At 40.8% G+C, this 19,446-nt stretch overlaps 1 pseudogene; it reads left to right on the top strand.

The window, feature by feature from the left end:
• The first annotated feature begins 15,534 nt into the window (after positions 1 to 15,534).
• On the top strand, positions 15,535 to 17,161 carry LOC141251474 (uncharacterized; annotated as a pseudogene).
• Positions 17,162 to 19,446: the final 2,285 nt, after the last annotated feature.

The raw sequence follows: 19,446 nt of genomic DNA, 5'->3' as shown, positions 1-19,446 counted from the left end.
TTAACTCTAATTCTCGGTATACATGTAACACATATGACACAATAAAATAAATTAGAGAATGTGTAATTAAGATAATAAATGCGATTATATGTGAATCGTCATCTAATTAACCGTGCTACAAAGATGAATCAAGACCGTAGTTGGATGTATCAGAGACTCACGAGGGGGTTGTTAACCCAGGATTTCCCGAAAGAGTGAAAGAGTTTATCCAGTTTCCCCTAGGTCATCCAGCTTGTATGAGTGGAGTGCAGATTAAATGCCCATGTTCTAAGTATGCTTGTAGAAGTAAAAGCTACCGCAATACCGATGATGTAGAATTACATATTTTGAAGAATGGGCTTGTAAGAGATTACCATGTATGGGTGAATCATGGCGAGGGGACCATGTTGAATCCCGGAGGACAACAGCATGCCGTACCGGAGAATGATGTCGAGGGGGATGAGTTCGCATCCAGTCATAGAATGATACATTATGTTGCTGGTCCAAAAGTAGTCTTCCAAGAAGATGAGCCCCTGAATGCAGAATCTCATAAATTTTTTGATATGATGAGAGCGGCTGAACAATAAATATGTCCTGGTAACAACAGACACTCCCCATTTTCAGCATCTCCTAAAATGATAGATGTCAAGGGTCGTCATCAGAGTTCAATAAGTTTAATGGACGACATGTGTGAGTTCATATAAGAGCTGCTCCCGGAGGACAACAAGATGCCAATGAATTTTGCTAACATAAAGAAGTTGGTTAAGGGTTTGGGTTTGCTGATTGAGGTCATTGATTGTTGTCGCCGAAACTGTATTATTTACTGGGGGAGGAAGATGCGAATAGAATGGATTGCAAATTTTGTGGTCAACCACGGTGGAAACCTGTGACGCAAGGCAAATCAAAAAGAAGAAAGGCTAGAGTTCCTTATCGGAAAATGTTTATTTTCCAATAATTCCAAGGTTGCAGAGATTGTATGCTTCTAAAGAAATTGCCCAGCATATTATGTGGAACACAGACCATCAGATGGTTGGTGACAAGATGTGTCACCCGTCCGACTCTCCGGCATGGAAACATTTTAGTGAGCTACATTCTTATTTTGTCGATGAAGTCCGAAATATCAGATTAGGCTTATGTTCCATGGGTTTCATCCATTCAGCAACTTCGGGCAGCAATGTTCATCATGGTCGGTCATCTTAACACCCTACAATCTCCCCCCAGGCATGTGCATGAAGGATGAGTTCATGTTTTTGACGGTTTTGGTCCCGGGTCTTAGAAATCTGAAGCAGCAAATGGATATATTTCTACAACCGTTGATTGCAGAGTTAAACCAGTTGCAGGAGTGTGGAGTCACAACATACGATGTTCATAAATGACAAAATTTCCAACTGAAAGCGGCTCTTATGTGGACAATTACTTATTTCCCCGCATATTCTTTGTTGTTTGGATGGAGCATTGTTGGTAGACAAGCCTGCCCTTATTGTCTGGATGGAGCAGTGCTATCACATATCTACTCTACAACTGTGATCTAATTTGGGTGTTTTCCTTTGAAAGTGTTTTCGTGGCCGAGTTGCGCGAAAGTAACCATGGAATAAGCGAGACAGAAATTGAAAGGAAGTTTGAGACTGATTTCACCTCTTGGTTTGAATCTCATGTAAGTACTTGTGAGATTCGTTTATTCTGATTCTTGCCAAGTGTTGGAACTCTTACAACTTTCTACTTGAACCACGAGTCAAAGATCCAACTGTCTATACCAATCCCTTCGTTCTGAGCCTTGCAAAGGGACCATGTAGAACAGTCAACACATATAAAGGGTACTACGTGAACGGATTCAAGTTCCTAACTCGAGAATATGAGCAGGACAAGCTTACAATGAATAGCGGTGTTTGCGTAAGGGGAACACAATATGTCAAGGGCAAAAATGACTTTTATGGGGTGTTGACTGACATAATTGAGTTAGAGTATCCAACTCTACCAATGAAGAAGACCGTCATATTCAAATGTGAGTGGTTTGACACCACGAATAGTGGAACACATACTAACACTCGATATAACTTGGTGGAAGTTAATCATAGACAGAGATACAATAAGTATGAACCGTTCATCTTGGCACAACAGGCCGACCAAGTTCAGTACTTGCCATATCCAAGTAAAAGACGGGATAAAGTAAATTGATGGGATGTATGCAAGATTAAGGCAATGTTAGAACTTGACATGCCAGAAACAATCGTCCCGGCCTTCCAAGACGACATCAAAAAAAATCCCCTTATCGTCAAAACAAATGAAGATCCCACAAACTTGGTTGATCAGAATGAAGAAGTTGACGAAGAAGTGTTGCACATTCCTCTCGTCAAAGAACCAAAAGTTGACTTTTCATCATCCGACAAAGAGGAAGAGGAAGAGGAAGAGGAAGAGGAAGAGGGAAGAGGCAGAGGAAGACGAACTTGAGTGAAGTAGATGTGTTATGTATAGATTGTTCATTATATATAGATTGTTCATTAGTATTTTGTACTTAATTAGATGTAGTTCACTTTCGACATCATAATATATTAAGTTATTAATTATGGTTGGATCTATCCATTTTAATTATATATGGTTGAAGATATGAGAGGACAAGGAGGTAGCGGTGAACCCACAGGAGCCGGTCGTGGGCGTGGGCGTGGTTGAGGCCGATCCCAAGGACGGGCTAGCACATCCTTGGGTGTCGTTCCTGAGGTTGAGCCAGCTCAAAGAGACCATGGATCTACTGCTCCACGGACACCGTTGAATGCCGGTGGAAGAATATTTATTTATCCAAACCCCAGAGGGTCCATGTTCCTCGAGTCCGGACCAGACTCCCGTTCTATGCGGGAGATCTTCCGGAAATGTTTTTTCATGTCCTGTAGCGCGTGGCGGTTTCTGTCGCCTGAGGAGGATGGACTTCTACAGGGACAAGTTCAAGTTAATTATTTATCATTTTTAGCTTTACGATTATGCTAATGTACAAATGCAAAGTGAAACATGTGTTTTATGATTTCCAAAAAGAATATTTCTGGGACGAGTCCGAGTACAGCGAGGACTACATCAAGCATGTTTTCATGAGACATGCGACGACTCGGTAAGTTGCAATCACTACGTTTGTAATGACTTATTAGCTTACTTTCTAAGTTTTGATATTTTTTCGTTCACAGGTACAAGGACGTCATCACAAGATGAAGACGTCTGGAGTACGACATCGCTCTGTGAGCGACGAGGTTTAGGCCGCCTGGAAGGCCTTCTGGGATTCGGGAGGACCAGAAGAAGAAGTCTCGCATTGCTCATTCCAATCGCATGAGCGAGCCTGCTGGTGAAGGCACTGGATTAGTGCGCCACACGGGAGGCTTCTGTTCCTTTATGGGTTATTACACCAGCATGATTTGATTCTTAACTTTATTTTTAGGTATAATGAAATTTATTAATTTTTTGTCACACTAATAATTTGTATTCTTTTTTGTTAGACCAAAGACCTCGGTCGCACTCCGACTGCTACCGAGCTGTAAACACACACACACACACGACAAGGATGGACAAGGACAAAACTATCCTGATAGACTCGAGGGAAAAGAAGATGACGGTAAATTACATATATATTATGGCGCTTTTTTTGTACCTAACTAATATGTTTTCCTCGGTTATTGTAGGAAGCGATTGCCCAGAAGATTGCTGCTTCGTCCTAGTCACCGACCGGAGAGGGTCAAGATACGAGCATGGATGACGTGGACGAGACACACCTCTTTCTAGAGATCGAGGGCGTGAACAAGAAGCACCGGGTGTACGGACTCGGTTCAGCGACCGATGCATACATCGACACATCTCACAGCCGGGCACATCAAGCCAGGTCATCTCGCCATGGTTCGTCCTCTTAGATGAGCCAAGATGATGTTCAGCGCCAGATGCAAGAAATGCAAGAGCAGATGGAGGCGCAGGTGCAAGAGTGCTTGCAGGCGCAAGTGCAGCAAATGCAAGAGCGGATGCAAGCGCAAATGTATTTGCAAATGCAGTCACAAATTCATGCGGATATGCAGGCGCAAATGGCCGATTTCATCCGAGCTGAGGTGGCCAAGATGATGCCGATCCTTCCGCCAGAACATCGTCCGACATCGAGAGACGACGACGGGCCGAGTCATAGTTTTTTTTATGATTTGTATCTTTGTTATTGTTTTGTACGAACTATATTTGTTATATATAATTTTCTAATAACAATTTTGGTTTAATTTATTAGTGTTTGTTATAATATTGTGTTCCGATAAATTTTCAATTAATTGAAAATGCAAAACTTCAAAATATTAATGTTAACGAACACGTGAAGGCGTATTTGATAATGATAATCGAGGACACGACGGAGATTTAGGGGTCAAAATTGGGATGGGATTTGCGACAAAATTCCACCGCGGTTTAATGGCTTCTGGAAGCAGACTTAGCGGCGGATACCCGTTGCAAAATCTGTCGCCAGGTTGGGTCTCCGGAGGGTCCATATTAGAGACAGATTTTCCGTCGCAAACTCCGTCGCCACAATTGGTCTCCTAGGGGTCCATATTAGCGATGGAAATCCATCTCAAACTATGTCGTCAGAATCGGTCTCCGGGAGTCCAAATTTGCAACGGACTTTCGTTACAAAATCCGCCACTGATTAGAGAAGGGCCCTTTATTTCGTCGCTAACTTCATTTCGCTACCAAATTGGGGACGACGGGAGACATCCGTCACAAATCCGTCGCTAAATCATATTAGCGACGGAATTATGTTGATTGGAGACGGAAAAATCTGTCGCCAATCAACAATATTCTAGTAGTGGGAATTATCCTAGAGGGATATTCTTGTAGCCTTAAGAAACTTATGGGTAAATTCCCATAATTATCTACAAATTTTAGTAATGTATTGTAGCTTCCTACCATCACCATTTTCATCATTTTAATCCACTATTTGAGGTCTCCTCCTACTCTTTATAACTCCACCATTGCAAGTTGGAACCCTTTCCTAGTCTTTGCCATGTGAAAGTTAATGCATTCTTATCTCTTCATCATTCATCTTCATTATCACCATTGTCCTATAAATGAAGAGTTTCTTCCTCATTTTCCACTCTCATCCTGAATCTGAAATGCTCCCAGTTACTCTAGTTCTATCCTTTATTTTCTTGTTTTGACCATAAGTTCGAATACCTCATACTCAAATTAGTGGAGATCAATTTTTGAATCATCCAATTTCGTTTCTAAACGATATCGATTTGAATCTGAAGATTGGAAGTTGTTCTTACACTCTATTTTATGTCGCTTTTTTTGTTTTTCTATGTTTATGGATCTCTCGTTAATCTTTTTCTAAGATTCTTGAGTCTAAATTGTATTTTGTCTTGATAAGAATCCAGCGGCACCAGTCTCGTCCAATTTCATCGTTATTTGACTCCTGAACGAGCTCTTCAAAGTTCATTACGCAACTCACCCTCGGATTTCCGGCGTGACCAGTAAGTGCTCACGATTTTTCCCTTTTCTCGGGGCTATAGTTCACTTTTTCTTGATTCTAAGTTTTGGTTCGTTTGGATATGAAGTAAACTGTACCAACCACATGCATTTTCATTTTCGTTTGAGCCCTTCACGAGCTGTTCGAAATTATGCAACTTAACCTCTTATTTCTGGCGTGATCAGTAAGTCCTCACAGTTTTCCCCTTTTTCGCAAGGCTATAGTTCATCTTTTCTTGATTTTCTTGATTCTAAATTATAGTTCGTTTTGATACAAATCAAACGGTACCAATCTTGTTCGATTCCATCACCGGTAGAGCCTTGAACGAATAGTTCAAACTCGGTTGTGCAGTAGTCTCCATTTCCGAGGATTTCTAAACGAATTTGTGGTAATACTTTACATATTATACTATTAAATTCCTTGTTTGATTCCTAAAAAAAACATTCCAATTTATTATGGTCATGTAAAATTTATTTACATGATTCTTATAATATATATATGGCATTTTTGCACCGAACCATCCTTTATATGGCCGAATTTGCATGGAACCACCCCTTATATCGATAATTATTCTCAACCATCCAAATTCCACACTTTTATTACCAAAAGCCACCCTTTGACGGATTCCGTCAATACTTCTGTTAAAACGGGTGAAATGACCAAAATACCCTTATCATTTAGCTAAAATTACAATTTTAATTCCTTTTCTACCCTTTGCTATTGAAGACGCTGATTGTGTACGAACAAAATACTGAGCCCAAAGGCAGGGTTGTGTTCGTATCTGGAACGAAGGAGAAAACCCAGAAAAATGAATCCAAGGGCTTGTTTTTTGTTCAAGCGAGAAGATAGAAAAATGAATCGAAGGCCTAAATTTTAATTCGTTTCACCCAGAAAAATGAATCGAAGGCCTAAATTTTTCTTCTCTCTGTTCTTCAAATCCGCATACTCATCACTTCAATTAGGGTTTGTTCGAATCTCTGTTCTATCAGTGACTGCCTTCGAATCTATGTTCTTCATTCTTTGAATTAGATTTTGGTTGTGAGGCGTTCAATTTCATGTCGAAGAGGTCTTGGCTTCTTCGTGTTCTTCGTTCTATAGCAGAGGTGTTGGGTTCTTTGTGTGGATCTTCCATGGCATTCAATTTCATGTCGAAGCGGAACCAACGGAGTTCAGCGAGTTCAATGATGTACGGATTTTTATTATTGAGCTAGGTTTAGTGAGATCTGAGGAGATACTTCGAACAGAAATTCGTGGATCTGCCATGGCGATCAATTTTTGAAGGATGCTTCGAATAGAAAATTCTCTGCACCGCCCAATTTTGAAGAAAGAAGAAGAACGATTTTTGAAGAAAAACAACGTCCTTCTCCTTTGCGATCGATTTTTGAAGAATGGTTGTCGATTGTTGAAGCGACGATGATACCTTGCCCAGAAAATCGAATCGAATGGAAGCCCAGAAATTTGGGTGAAGAAGAGCGTGAAGAAGACGAAGAGCGTGAAGAAGAGCCCATAAATTTGGGTGAAGAAGAGCTTAAAGAAGAGCATGAATCTCTAGCGACGAGGAAGAGCGTGAAGAAGACGAAGAACAAATTCGAGAGAATACGTTCAATTTGGGTACGAGGAAGAGCATCCTTCTCCTTCGTGTTCTTTGTGCTGATTTTTTATTTGTTTTATATTTATTTTTCTAAGCTTGGGGAAAAGTTGATGGAAAACCTTGGTTTATTTGTTATTTTGAAATTTTGCCAAGGGTAAAATAGTCTTTTCATTACTTTGGATGGAAAATCTAACGGAATAGGGGACGGGGTGGCTTGGTAATAAAAGTGTGAAATTTGGGTGGTTCAGAATAATTATCAATATAAGGGGTGGTTCCATGCAAATTCGGCCATATAAGGGGTGGTTTGGTGCAAAAACGCCTATATATATACGTTTGGTTATACGTCCCCTCAATTTGTTCAGGAATCGAGATCGTTAACTAGGAACCTTATCTCTCCGCTCAATACGTACCAACATCTTCCGAACTAAGGCAAGTGGTGGCTTACTCTTGCTTATTTAATTTATTCCATTGTTATCTTAATTAACAATGACTTGACTGTTATATTAAGTTGGATAAAGTAATTTTCTTGTATGTTGGAAATATTAAGATGAAACCTAAAAATGAGTATAGTGTTTAGTTCGTATGCATATAGTGGCCACACTTATTATATATATGTGTGTGTAGTTGTATAGTTATTATTACCTTTGGATGATAGTTGAGTTGTGGAGTGGATTGATGTGGATTTATATGCGTAGCTGGCACGAGTATTCGTAGGAACACTACGTACCTTGCAAAGTCTAGTTGTTGTTTTTAACTTGGTATTAGGAGGATGTGCCCTAATATTTTTGGTCATGACCTTACTCTTATATGTTAATATAAGTGGTAGGTGCACTTAGCTAGTGTCGTTACCTGAGATTGAGTCCTATATGGGTTCTCATGTATCGAGATATTCTCGTTTATCAAGATGTAGCTAGAAACTTCAACTTGAATGTTCATTTTGAGAAGTAAAGAAGATAAGTGTTGTTATGCGCATAATTAATAAACATCCAGGCGATTAGTACAACTTTGAAATCTTCTGGCCTCCTCGTTAAGTAAGTTATCTTTCCAATCTGAATTCGCACAACACCTATGCGGTGAGGTTGGTCGTTGACCCAATTATTCATGGGAGGTTGTTTATAAAACTATTCCCGCATACATATATACATATATATTATACTCCCTCCTTCCCTTATTTATCTCCCTACTTCTTTTTTCACATTTATCGAGACATGTTTTGTATCGTACATATCTCTAAATGTATTTATCCAAAAATCTTAAAATTGATTATTCTAAAGTATTAATTAAGACGAATTAAAGAAGACCATTCACGACTATGTTATTACTTACATATTCAAAGGTATTAGCAAGATTTCTCTTAATCGGTTAATAGTATCAAAAAAATAGTGAGAAGATAGATAAGGGACTGAGGGAGTAATTAATTCTCTATAAGACTCAGTTCTTTTGGAGTATTTTCTTGTTAGAGATATTTCCTATAAGACTCCGCTCTTTAGAGTCTTCTCTTGTAATAATATTTTTTATAAGACTCAATTCCTTTGTAGTCTTCTCTCGTTATAAACATTTCCTATAAGACTCAATTTCTTGGAGTCTTCTCTTCTTATAAATATTTCCTATAAGACTCAATTCCTTTGGAGTCTTCCCTTGTTATAAATATTTTTCATAAGACTTAATTCCTTTCAAGACTTCTCTCGGTAAATATATCATTTCCTAATTCAAGAGTTGCCCTCGACTATCGACTTTTATTCGAGAAATCGACGGGTTTTAACTAGATATGATTACATAAAGCATAACATAAATCCCATTTGCATAGTCTTTCATTAGACTAACCGACAGCTATTTTCCTTTCATGGTTGGCTAGTGTCATCCGTCCACATACGACACATCAGGTGGTGATTCTAGAGGTTTGAAGAAGAAATCCTAGTAGTTGGCAGTTTATGCCTTAAGTTCACGTTATCAAGGTTGACGATTCTTATGTTGAATAAGTTATATTTATAATTATTATTTCTACAAGTCTTCTGCTGATGGAATTTTAATTACTATTTCACCTTGTGTTGGATTATCCTCACTACCATGTAAAACTTTGATATTATTTATATATATATGCAATATTTGATTTTGGACGTGAGAGTCTGAAGTCATTGACGGTAATATTCCCATGTAAATTAGAAGTATTATTATATATGTAAAAAGACTAATTAAAAGTCATCTATTGGTGATCAGAGGGAGTATTAATTTCCTCTATCTAGATAAGCAACCCAAATTCGATCCTTATTTACAAACAATGTCTTTATTTGATCTTATAATTAAGGTAGGAAGACCAAGATATTTGGCATGATAATCAACCACTCAAACGCCAAGTTCTATCAACAGAAGCATGCAGACATGATAAGATTCACTTTTTTACTGGATGAAGCCCTGATCTTAGCATAGTTAACTTTATGATGTTGTTTCATAAAAAATGAGCAAAGAAGATGAGCATGCTCATTGAAATTAGCAAGAGAAAAAATAAGGCTGTTATCAGTGAAAAATAAGTGTGAAAACTTTGGAGCTATATGATCATTTAGAGCACCATCACCAACTGAACTAAGTGGAGAACACTTCAGTATGGATGGTAAACATGTATGGTGAAATTGGATCCCCTTGGTGTATTCTCCTTCATTTTATAACTTTCCCATTGATTGGTCGTTTAAGTTTGAAAGAGGAACCACGAGATTGCACACATTGATGTATCCATGTAGTCCACTCCACATAAAATCCGAGCTTCTGCATAAATGTCGACAACCCCCTACCCCCCATTCAACCTGGTCAAACGCTTTATTTAAGCCGAGCTTCAAGACAATAGTACCATGTTGACCAAATCTCTTATGCTTCATATAATTACCTTCAAGAGATATAAGGCGCTGTTAAACGACCCAAAACATGGTACGATTGCAAAACAGAGATGACCAAAGGCAGAAACATCTTCAATCGGTTAGCCATAATCTTGGAAATAATCTTATAAATAACACTTCATACCTTTGGAATAAGAGTAATGATTGTTGCATTAATGTCGGTTATAGAAGCTCGTCCATCCAACCAATTCTACACAAACAAGACAGTGTTGATCCAACTACCAACCAAAAATGTTGATAGAACGTAGCTTGCGGAACGTCGATCCCAGTGTCTTAATAGGGGTGCATTTGAAACAAAACACGGCGTATTTCATTGCTGTTGTGATCCTAGGAGATGCCGAGTCAAGGGCTAAATTCAGATCTTGTGCTCCAACACAAACAAAACATATCATTGTAATTGTGTACCACAATGTTTTGAAGATACGAAACATTGGTTTTCCATGTTTCAGAGCTATTAAAAAGGCCATTAATACGATTTATGTATTTTCTTTTGCAAAAAGGTGGTAAAAATTCGAAGTATTTTGGTCAACGACTCACCGTCCCGCATCTCATTAGGTCATTTAGATCTCCTCATCCTTACGAAGCACATGTATTTAACAACAATAACCTTAGACCGAACGAGAATCGTATCATCTAAAATCAGAAATCTGTCACCTACATCATGTTTCATCTAAATGAAATAGCAGCCCAACGTACCATATTTGTCTATTTCAAATATCACCTTCTTTATATCAAACAATTTTTAGCCAGTGAGATAGTAGACAATTTAGACATTTCCGATGTAAAAAGGCATGTATTGCTCTTTACTTTACCTACTTGTGATATCAGGACATTGAGAGGTCGATTGTGGAGTACACAATCTCTTCTATATGCTTTTCTTAGGCGTTTTGTTAGCATTATCAATTATGATAATGTGGGATTGCTCTCTGGGACCGGGTAGAGGGAATCCCATTGTTGGCCATCAAAAAAAAAAACCTCTGATATGGGGTTTGTTTGGTGTTTTCTTTATAACCCTAGGTGATTTTTGGCGGACCCTTTCTTCTCCGGCTGGCATCCACGGTGGCTTCTCTCGAGCCAGCGGTCCATGGGAAGGTCTACATCCTCACGAGCGGTCTGATCCCGGTGCCCTAGCCGTGATTCTTGTCCGTCCCTATCCCCTGCCTCTTTCATTTCCGGTGTGTTTTCCGATTTCCGGCATGATTTACAAGTCGGACTTCCGGGTCCGTTCTTTGGAGAGTGACTCTGCTGCGTGAGAAGTGCAAAGCCGACTGTCGATTTTCAGTTCTGTTGTTTGGAGCGGGGCTCTGCTGCGCGAGGATTGTCGATTGGAGAGAGACTTTGTTGCGCGAGGTGTAAAGGCAAGCAGAGGGTCGCCAGAAGAGTCCCGAAAAAGACCACCCAATCCCCAAACCTAACTCCAACAGTCAGAAGCCCTACAACTTCCTTTCCGAATTCCAGTAACATTTTACCTGTCCATTAAATTGAAAGCTGAAAGCGTAAGACTGGTTTGTTTGGTCGACTGCCGATTTTGTCATTGGTCTGTTTTTATTTGTTTTTCACTTGATTTCGTATTCGACTCTGTCAGTAGGTGTTTTTCTTCGTTCCGGCTTCGACTTGGTGCAATTCAGTTTGTTCCGGTTTGCCCAGTGACTGTTTTTATTTGTTTGTTTGTATGCTTTTGCGATGTATTTTCTTTGTCCTTTTCGCGAGCATGATCATTGCCGGAACGGTGGAGGTAGAGGTTTGAAAGTCAGCTCTCTTGTCCAACATTTCAAGATTGCTCATTTTAGAGATGCTTCTGCGATTGAGAGGTATAAGGTGCTTATAGCCAATGATGGTGATATATTTTCTGCTTTGGAGTCTACCTTGTAGAGGCTTAATATCTGGTTGTGTGGCACTTGTTTATGCACTCATGCATTTTCTAGAAGTTGCAAACATGGTGATAGTTTTGATGTTTCGGGACCACTTTGTAGAGGCCTTCCCGATGGTCCCATGTTTTACATTCAGGGGATTCAGCGTCCTCCTTTGCTCGGTAGTGGTCCTGGTGGTGTTATTGGTGATTTGGTTGTCATTGATGTCGCATCTTCTACCTTTCGATTAACCTTGACTTGTTGCACAAAGTTTTCACGGGTAAGTGTCGTACAGTGAAAAGAATTCTCAGGGCTAACCGGCTTGGTTTTTTGCAATGCCTTAAAGTTGCTCTGGACAAGGTCATTGCTTCTCCTCGTGATATTTCCTCTTGGATCTTGTTGCTTCTTCTTCCTTTGTGCACCCTTAGGGTTATTCGGTCTCGGCCCGGTATCAAGAAGGGGAAAAAGGGATGTTGCCAGGTTAAAGGTATAGCTCGTGCTCTCAAGGTTTGGAGAGGGCCCGATGGGCCAGAGATTTTGATCAAAGAGGTTCTTAAGGAAGGGGTTATTGATTATGGGTCTTCTGGGGGTGTAGATAGTGTTGTGCATAGGGATACTAGTTTGGAAGAGGTGAATCGGAGGCAGTGTTTGAGGAAAGTGGGTGATGGGCATTTCACCGCTGCTATTCGGGTCTTGACTTCCTCTGGGGGTTGCGCCTAGTAACATAGAGACTTTGAGAGAGTTAGAGGAGAAGCACCCCCATTCTCTGGATCCTTTCTTACCTCCTGTTGCTGGTGTTAGCGAGGCGATTTCCGTCTCCAAGGAGGTTGTGCTAGGTAAGATCAAAAGCTTTCCTAACGGCACGTCTTGTGTCTGTGATGGGTTTCGGGCCCAACACATTGTTGATGCTATAGGGAAGTTGTTGTTGCTGTTACTGATGATTTAGCCACCTCGGTCACAGTGGTGGTTAATCTGTTCCTTGCTAGTATGTGCCCTCCTTCTTTGGGGGAGTTTGTTGCTAGTGCTCCGCTTATCCATTTGATTAAGCTTGGTGGAGGGATGCGATCTATTGCAATTGGGACGGTCTGGAGGAGGCTTTTGTCTAAGGTTGCATCTAGTGTGGTTGGGAATTATTTGGAGGATTTTCAGTTTGGAGTGGGAGTTGCTAATGGGGGTGAGGCTATCCTTCATGCTGTCAACAGGCAGGTTGAGGCGAAAGGGGATGACGATAGTATGTCTATGCTTCTGGTTGACTTTAGGAATGCTTTTAACTTGTTAGACTGAGGTTCCATGCTTCTTGAGGTCCGTCACCGCTTCCCTTCTCTTCCCCCTTGGGTTGAGTTCTGTTACGCACATCCGGCTAGGTTATATTATGGTGATTCTGTTTTATGGTCGTGTCAAGGGGTTCAACAAGGGGATCCTTTAGGACCTTTGCTTTTTGCGCTCACCTTGCATCCTCTCGTTCATTTGATCAATGAAAGGTGTAACCTTGATCTCATGGCTTGGTACCTAGATGATGGCACTCTTATTGGTGATTCTGGTGCGGTTTTTGATGCTTTGCAGTTGATTATTGGAGAAGGGCCTTCTTTGGGACTGCATCTCAATGTTGCAAAGACCGAAATATTTTGACCTAATCCTGACCCGAGGAGTTACGATCCTGCGTTTTTCCCTCTTGATTTATCTCGGCCGTTGGATGGGGTCAAGCTTCTTGGAGGGCCTGTTAGTCTGGATGTCGGCTTCTGTAGTCGTTTGATTGAGGATAGGGTTTCCAAAGTTGTTAGGTTGATGGAAGTTGTGTCTAAGCTCAATGACCCGCAGTCGAGCCTTCTTCTTTTCCATAGTTATGTTGGGGTTGGCATGTTGTATTTCTCTCTCCGGACATGTCCCCCTCAAATGCTTGGCTCTGCTCATCGCACTTTTGATCTTGGTTTGAGGAAGGCTCTTCAGGAAATTATTGTAGCAGGTGTCGGAGGATTTGGTGATTGGTAATGGAGATGTGCTACTTTGCCTGTTAGGCTTGGTGGGTTTGGGGTTTATACTGCTTATGATTCGTCCCATTATGCATTTGTCGCCTCACGTCTTTAGTCTCTTGACCTCCAAAACCGTTTGCTTCGTCATTGTGGTGCTATTGATCCTGGACCGATGTGTGAGTTAGCCTTGAGCAGCTTTAGGGATGTCTGTGATTGTGATCCTCTTGTTCTCTGCCGTGATGTATCAGCCCCCCCCCCCCCATTCATGAAACAACTGGCTACAGTGTAGTTCGACAAGGTAGAGAAGAAGTTGGTGACGTGTTTCAACCGTAGCGCCCGTGAGAAAGTTGTCCTCATTAGCAATCGGTCAGCCCATTCCTTGGATTTTTTTAGGACTATTCTCATCCCCGGACTTGGCCAAACGATGCACCCAAGACAGTTCAGGTGTGTTTTTCAGTATCGTCTTATGATTCCTATATTCCCTGATGGTTTTACATGTCCTTGTTGCTTTTCTTGTGTCATGAATCAGTTTGGTGACCATGCAGTACACTGTGGTAATGATGTCGGGCTCAAGTTTCGGCATAACTTGGTCCGAGATGTTCTAGGGGATATTTGCTCTCAGGTTGGTGTCTTTGTGCAGAAGGAAGTGCCTATGGGGTTCCTATCTGAGGATGGAAGGGATCTTCGTCCTGCGGATCTACTTGTCCATTGTTGGCACAATGGGAAAGACGTATGTTTGGATGTTACTGGCGTGTCCCCTTCACGGGTGTAGGGGTTCCCACTTTTGCTCGTGGGGTTGTTGTCTCTTCTAGTGTCGCTAGGAAAAAGAAGAAGTATGAGGATAAGTGATTGAAGAATGGTTATAGTCTTATCGCATTTGCTTTCTCCACCTTTGGGAATTAGAAAGTGATGCTATTGATTTTCTTACCAGGGTCACTCGGGTTGCTCAGAGCAACATTGTTAGTGCATATGTGTGTTCCTTTATTTTTCACAGATTGGGCTTTGTTGTGAGTAAGGATGTAGGCGCAGTTGGTTGCTAGGCTACCAACTAACTTTATGTAATCATTAATTGGAAGAACAAACAAGTTTATCCTTTTATTTCAAATAAAGATATTGTAAGTAGTTTTTATACTTTTTGTGAAAACTATTTCTTAATAAACTATGTGAGATATTGAAAAAATGATAAAATAAGTGATAAATATTTATCTTTAAAAAATTATTAATCAATGTTCTATCAAACAAGGTCCTGGTTGCCAAATCAAAAGAAAGTGGTGCTCCAGCTCTTTTTTAGATAATAATACACCATCTTAACCCTAAATTAAGTAGTACACGCTACATACTTGCATTACATGCATAAACATGTCAAATTAGTTTCCAAGTAGTGGATGCATTAGGATGGTCAAAGAATCCGTTTTGACTTTTTTTCCTTTCTAAATAACATTTATGATAGCCACTGGGATTCTGACACGTCACATTACCCCTTCCTTTCCGTTCTCTTTACTCTTCTTCATCAGGCCTGCTAAGTGCTAATTGAATCGCCATCATTTTATCCTCACTCTCTCTTTCAAACCCCAAATCATTTCGTAATTTCAGTGAAATCCAATTTTCAAATTCTCACTAGATTACATCCCATTGCTCAAATTCTCAACCGGATCAGTACAAATTTTGGTCAATAATGGCGAATCATTGTGTAATGTAGTGGGATCTGAGATAATATCGGAGGTGGCTCGGAATTGGAATTTGAATTTCGGTGACAATGAAAAAGCACACATTTGAAGGTTTAGCTATGGAGGAGGATGCAACAAAGATCAGAAAGAGCCGATGCTCACCTTCTTCGTCCACGTCTTCGTTCATCCACAACCAACGACCTAAGAAGGCGGCACTGGTGAGAAACCTCGGAGCTGGCTCAACAACGCCGGTGCCGACGTGGAGACTCGTAGCTTCTCGATCGCCGTCGATCTCGCTCCGCATCGCCGCCTCCGCTGAGACGCCTCGAAGCAAGTCGGGGAGGTCGACGGCGGCTCAGATGCAACCAGTCTCGGCACGGAAGCTAGCGGCGACTCTTTGGGAGCTCAATGAGGTTCCGGCTCCTGCGCCGACGATCAAGGATGGACGGAGGCGGAGGAGAGAGCGAGTGGAGTCTTTCTCATCGTTGCTTCCTCCTCATTTATCTGATCCGTCTCACAGCCCTGTATCAGAGGTCTGTTCTTCTTTCAATTTTTTCTACTCAATACCGGAAACCGAATTCCATTGCAATTATGAGTTGTAAAATTAGGTGTTTGTCGGCCATGGCCCCATTCTGTTGCTTTTGATTTAACGGAATAAAATTATGCTGTTTGTTTCCTCTTTTATGTGTGTCCACCATCAATTATGGTGTTGATTGTTTATGTAGAGATCAGATCGATCAGGAATAGTAACTCATCGGAGAAGACAATCATCTTCCTTTTCCAGAAAGCATCGTAGTAATGCTCCTGATATTGTAGTTCATGATTCCGTCAGCAATACCAGCTTTATGGAGGTACTTGATCTCAGAAATGTAGCTGAATTTAGAGTTCTTGACATTCTTAGTTATGACAAAATTTCACATTGTTGTTCATCAGATTGAGACTAGATCTAGATGCCAAAGCCAGACTCCTGCAATCTCCACATCTGGCTCTAGAAACCATCTCAAAGACATTAATAATGCTCTGACAACTTCAAAAGAGCTGCTGAAGATCATCAGCCGCATGTGGGTTCAGGAAGACAACAAACCCTCATCAAGCACATCTCTCATGTCAGCCTTGCACACCGAGCTAGAGAGGGCCCGTTTACAGGTAAATCAGTTGGTTCAAGAGCAAAAGTCAGAACAAAAAGAGATAAACTATCTTCTTCAATCCTTTGCCGAAGAGAAAGAAGCTTGGAGAAGCAAAGAGAGAGAATCAATCCAGGCAGCAACCGAATCACTTGCATTAGAGCTAGAGGCTGAGAGAAAGCTCAGGAGAAGAATAAGGCATGAACAAGAAGCTTGGGAAAGAGCTTGGAGAGATGAAAGCTCTGTTTACAGAGGCTGTAATGGAGCTTGAGATTGAGAAGAGAGAAAGAGGCGAGGATCTGAAAAGAGAGTCTATGAGGATGAGAGATGAGATTGAAAAGGAAAGGAGATGCTTCATATAGCCGATGCATTGAGAGAGGAGAGAGCTCATATGAAGCTTTCAGAGGCAAAGCACCATTTCGAAGAAAAGAATGCAGCCGTTGATCAATTGAGAGATGAGCTTGAAACGTATATAGAGAGAACCCATTTTCCTTGCTTGAATGGAGAGGTTGAAGATGGTGGAGATGAGTCTGGAGAGAGTGATTTGCACTCTATAGAGCTGAACATGAACAGATTAAGTAAAAATGTTGTGAGGAGTTTCGAAGAAGTTAATTGCAGATGAAGAGGTTATTGGTAGAGGAGAAAGAAGAAGTGATTCATTGGTTAGGAGTGTGTCCAGTGTGGTTGAGAGTTTCAAAGCGGAGGAGATGAGAAAGTTAATGAGGTTCATAGAAGAAGCTGTGGTGATGATTTGCAGAGTCTAAAACGGTTAAAGGTTTGAGAGAAAAAGTATTGTCGAGCTCGAGGGTGGGTTCGAGCAAGAATGTGGGCCCAGGTGCTCAGTGGGCCCCACCGTGGTTTGGGAGCAGGAGACGCCATTAGAGCTCATTTCTTTGCGTGTTGTGCTGGTTTGGTTTTTGTTTGATTGGAGCTATGTCTTGTAGCTCTTTCAATGGCTAATGCGGGTTGTGTAGGTGTGTTTAACCTTTTTCAGGGTCTTCTTTTTGTTGTGCTGGAACCTCCATTGTGTGGTTTATGAACCTCAAATTGATTTATACAGGAAAAAACTCCAATCCTAGTAGCACTGATCTTGTAATATTCCATTAATGGGGCCTCTAGATTTTTTCATGATTGACATTAAAAAATATTGACAAAAGGAAAAAGCAGTGGCAAATTCGATCTGTAGATCACTAAGGTGAAGATCTAAGAAGTAACTGTTATGAATTAAAATTTCTACCATCGAAAGAAATTATATCCACCACAACTTTATCTAGATGATTGATGAACAATTGTATTATTATAGTAGATATAAAATTTGCGGTAGATATTCTAATGGTGAATTATTCACCTTATTTACCTCATAATCTTATGGGGATTAACTTAAGTTTTGTCTCCCCAATTTTGCCTATAAATAGAGGCATTTTCTAGTGTAAATGTACACCAAAATAAGAGCAAGAATACTCATCTAAAGTTCTTGATCTCTCTCTTTCTCTTTCACAATTAAAGTTATTTTAGTGTCCTTTAAGTAAGATTAAGACATCTTGTCTTAATAATCTAAAGTCTTAGATTAAGACACTTTGTCTTACTCGTTTCACAACACGTTATCAGCACGAAGAGATTCTAATCACCACTTATCAAGAATCATCAAGGTATAAACTCTACTCTTTTATTAATACAATCATAATTATACAAGAGTTATTACAAAATCGATTTGAGAAGTATGCTCTGTAATTGTCCAAAGACGTTTTTGCACGGAACCACCCCTTATATGACCGAATTTGCATGGAACCACCCCCTATATCGATAATTATTCCGAACCACCCAAATTTCACTCTTTTCTTACCAGGAGCCACCCTTGGACGGATTCCGTCAAAATTCTGTTAAATTTGTAAAATGTCTATTTTACCCCTACTAAAATTAAAAAATAAAAAAAATTAATCTTCTGCGTATCCTCCTTTCTCTGTATTCTTTATTCCTTTTGCTCCTTTCTCTGTATTCTGTATAAAACTAAGCTTCGATATTCATCCTTTAGTTTTGCTCCTTCTCCCATGGCAAAGCAGATCCGGAAAAATCTGGGTTGGAGGGGGCTAATCCGGGATTGGAGGGGTCGAATCTGGGTCGAAGCAAATTCGGGGTCGAATTGGCTAATCCGGGGATGAAGAACGAAGCAAATTCGGGGTCGAATTAGGGTCGACGAAGCAGAATGAAGAAAATCCAGGCTGAATCTAGGTCGACGAAGCAGAACGAAGAAATTCAGGCTCGAATCTGGGTAGACGAAGCTTAACAATGAAATTCGGGCTCGAATTGGGTCGACGAATCAGAACGAAGAAATTCCGGGCTCGAATCTGGGCGACAAAGCAGAACGAAGAGATCCGTGCTCGAATATGGGTCGACGAAGCAGAACGAAGAAATCCGTGCTTGAATCTGGTCGACGAAGAAGAACGAAGAAAATACGAGGTTGAAGAACGAAGAAAATCCGGGGTCGAAGAAGAAGAACAATGAAGAACGGAGAAAATCTGGGGTCGATGAATGGAGAAGAATCTGGGGCAAAGAAGAAGAATGAAGAAGAATCAGAAAGCTCAAGGCTAGGTTCGAATCTGGTGCCATGGCGAACGAGAACGCGAAGGTGGGAATTAACGTGGATTTCCAAAGACGAACGAGAAGGCGAACGCAAATGCGATTTGGGGGTTTTCGGAGACGATTCAGTGCTGCCATGGCGAAGTAAATGGAAACCCTTGTTCATTGTAATATTCCGCACCCGGAGACGATTTGCAGTGCTGCCATGGCGGAGTAGAACGCGAACGCGAATTTGGGGGTTCCGGAGACGATTTCCCGCTCTTCCATTAGAATTTCTTGTCACTGTTCTTAGTTCAGAAGATTTTGTTCTTATGTTTGACTACACTGTTC

Source organism: Phyllobates terribilis, unplaced genomic scaffold (assembly GCF_046119375.1).
Source record: "Phyllobates terribilis strain yellow unplaced genomic scaffold, ASM4611937v1 Scaffold_7109__1_contigs__length_39925, whole genome shotgun sequence".
Taxonomy (NCBI): domain Eukaryota; kingdom Metazoa; phylum Chordata; class Amphibia; order Anura; family Dendrobatidae; genus Phyllobates; species Phyllobates terribilis.
Note: the sequence above shows the minus strand (reverse complement) of the source record. Positions and strands in the feature narration are given on the sequence as shown.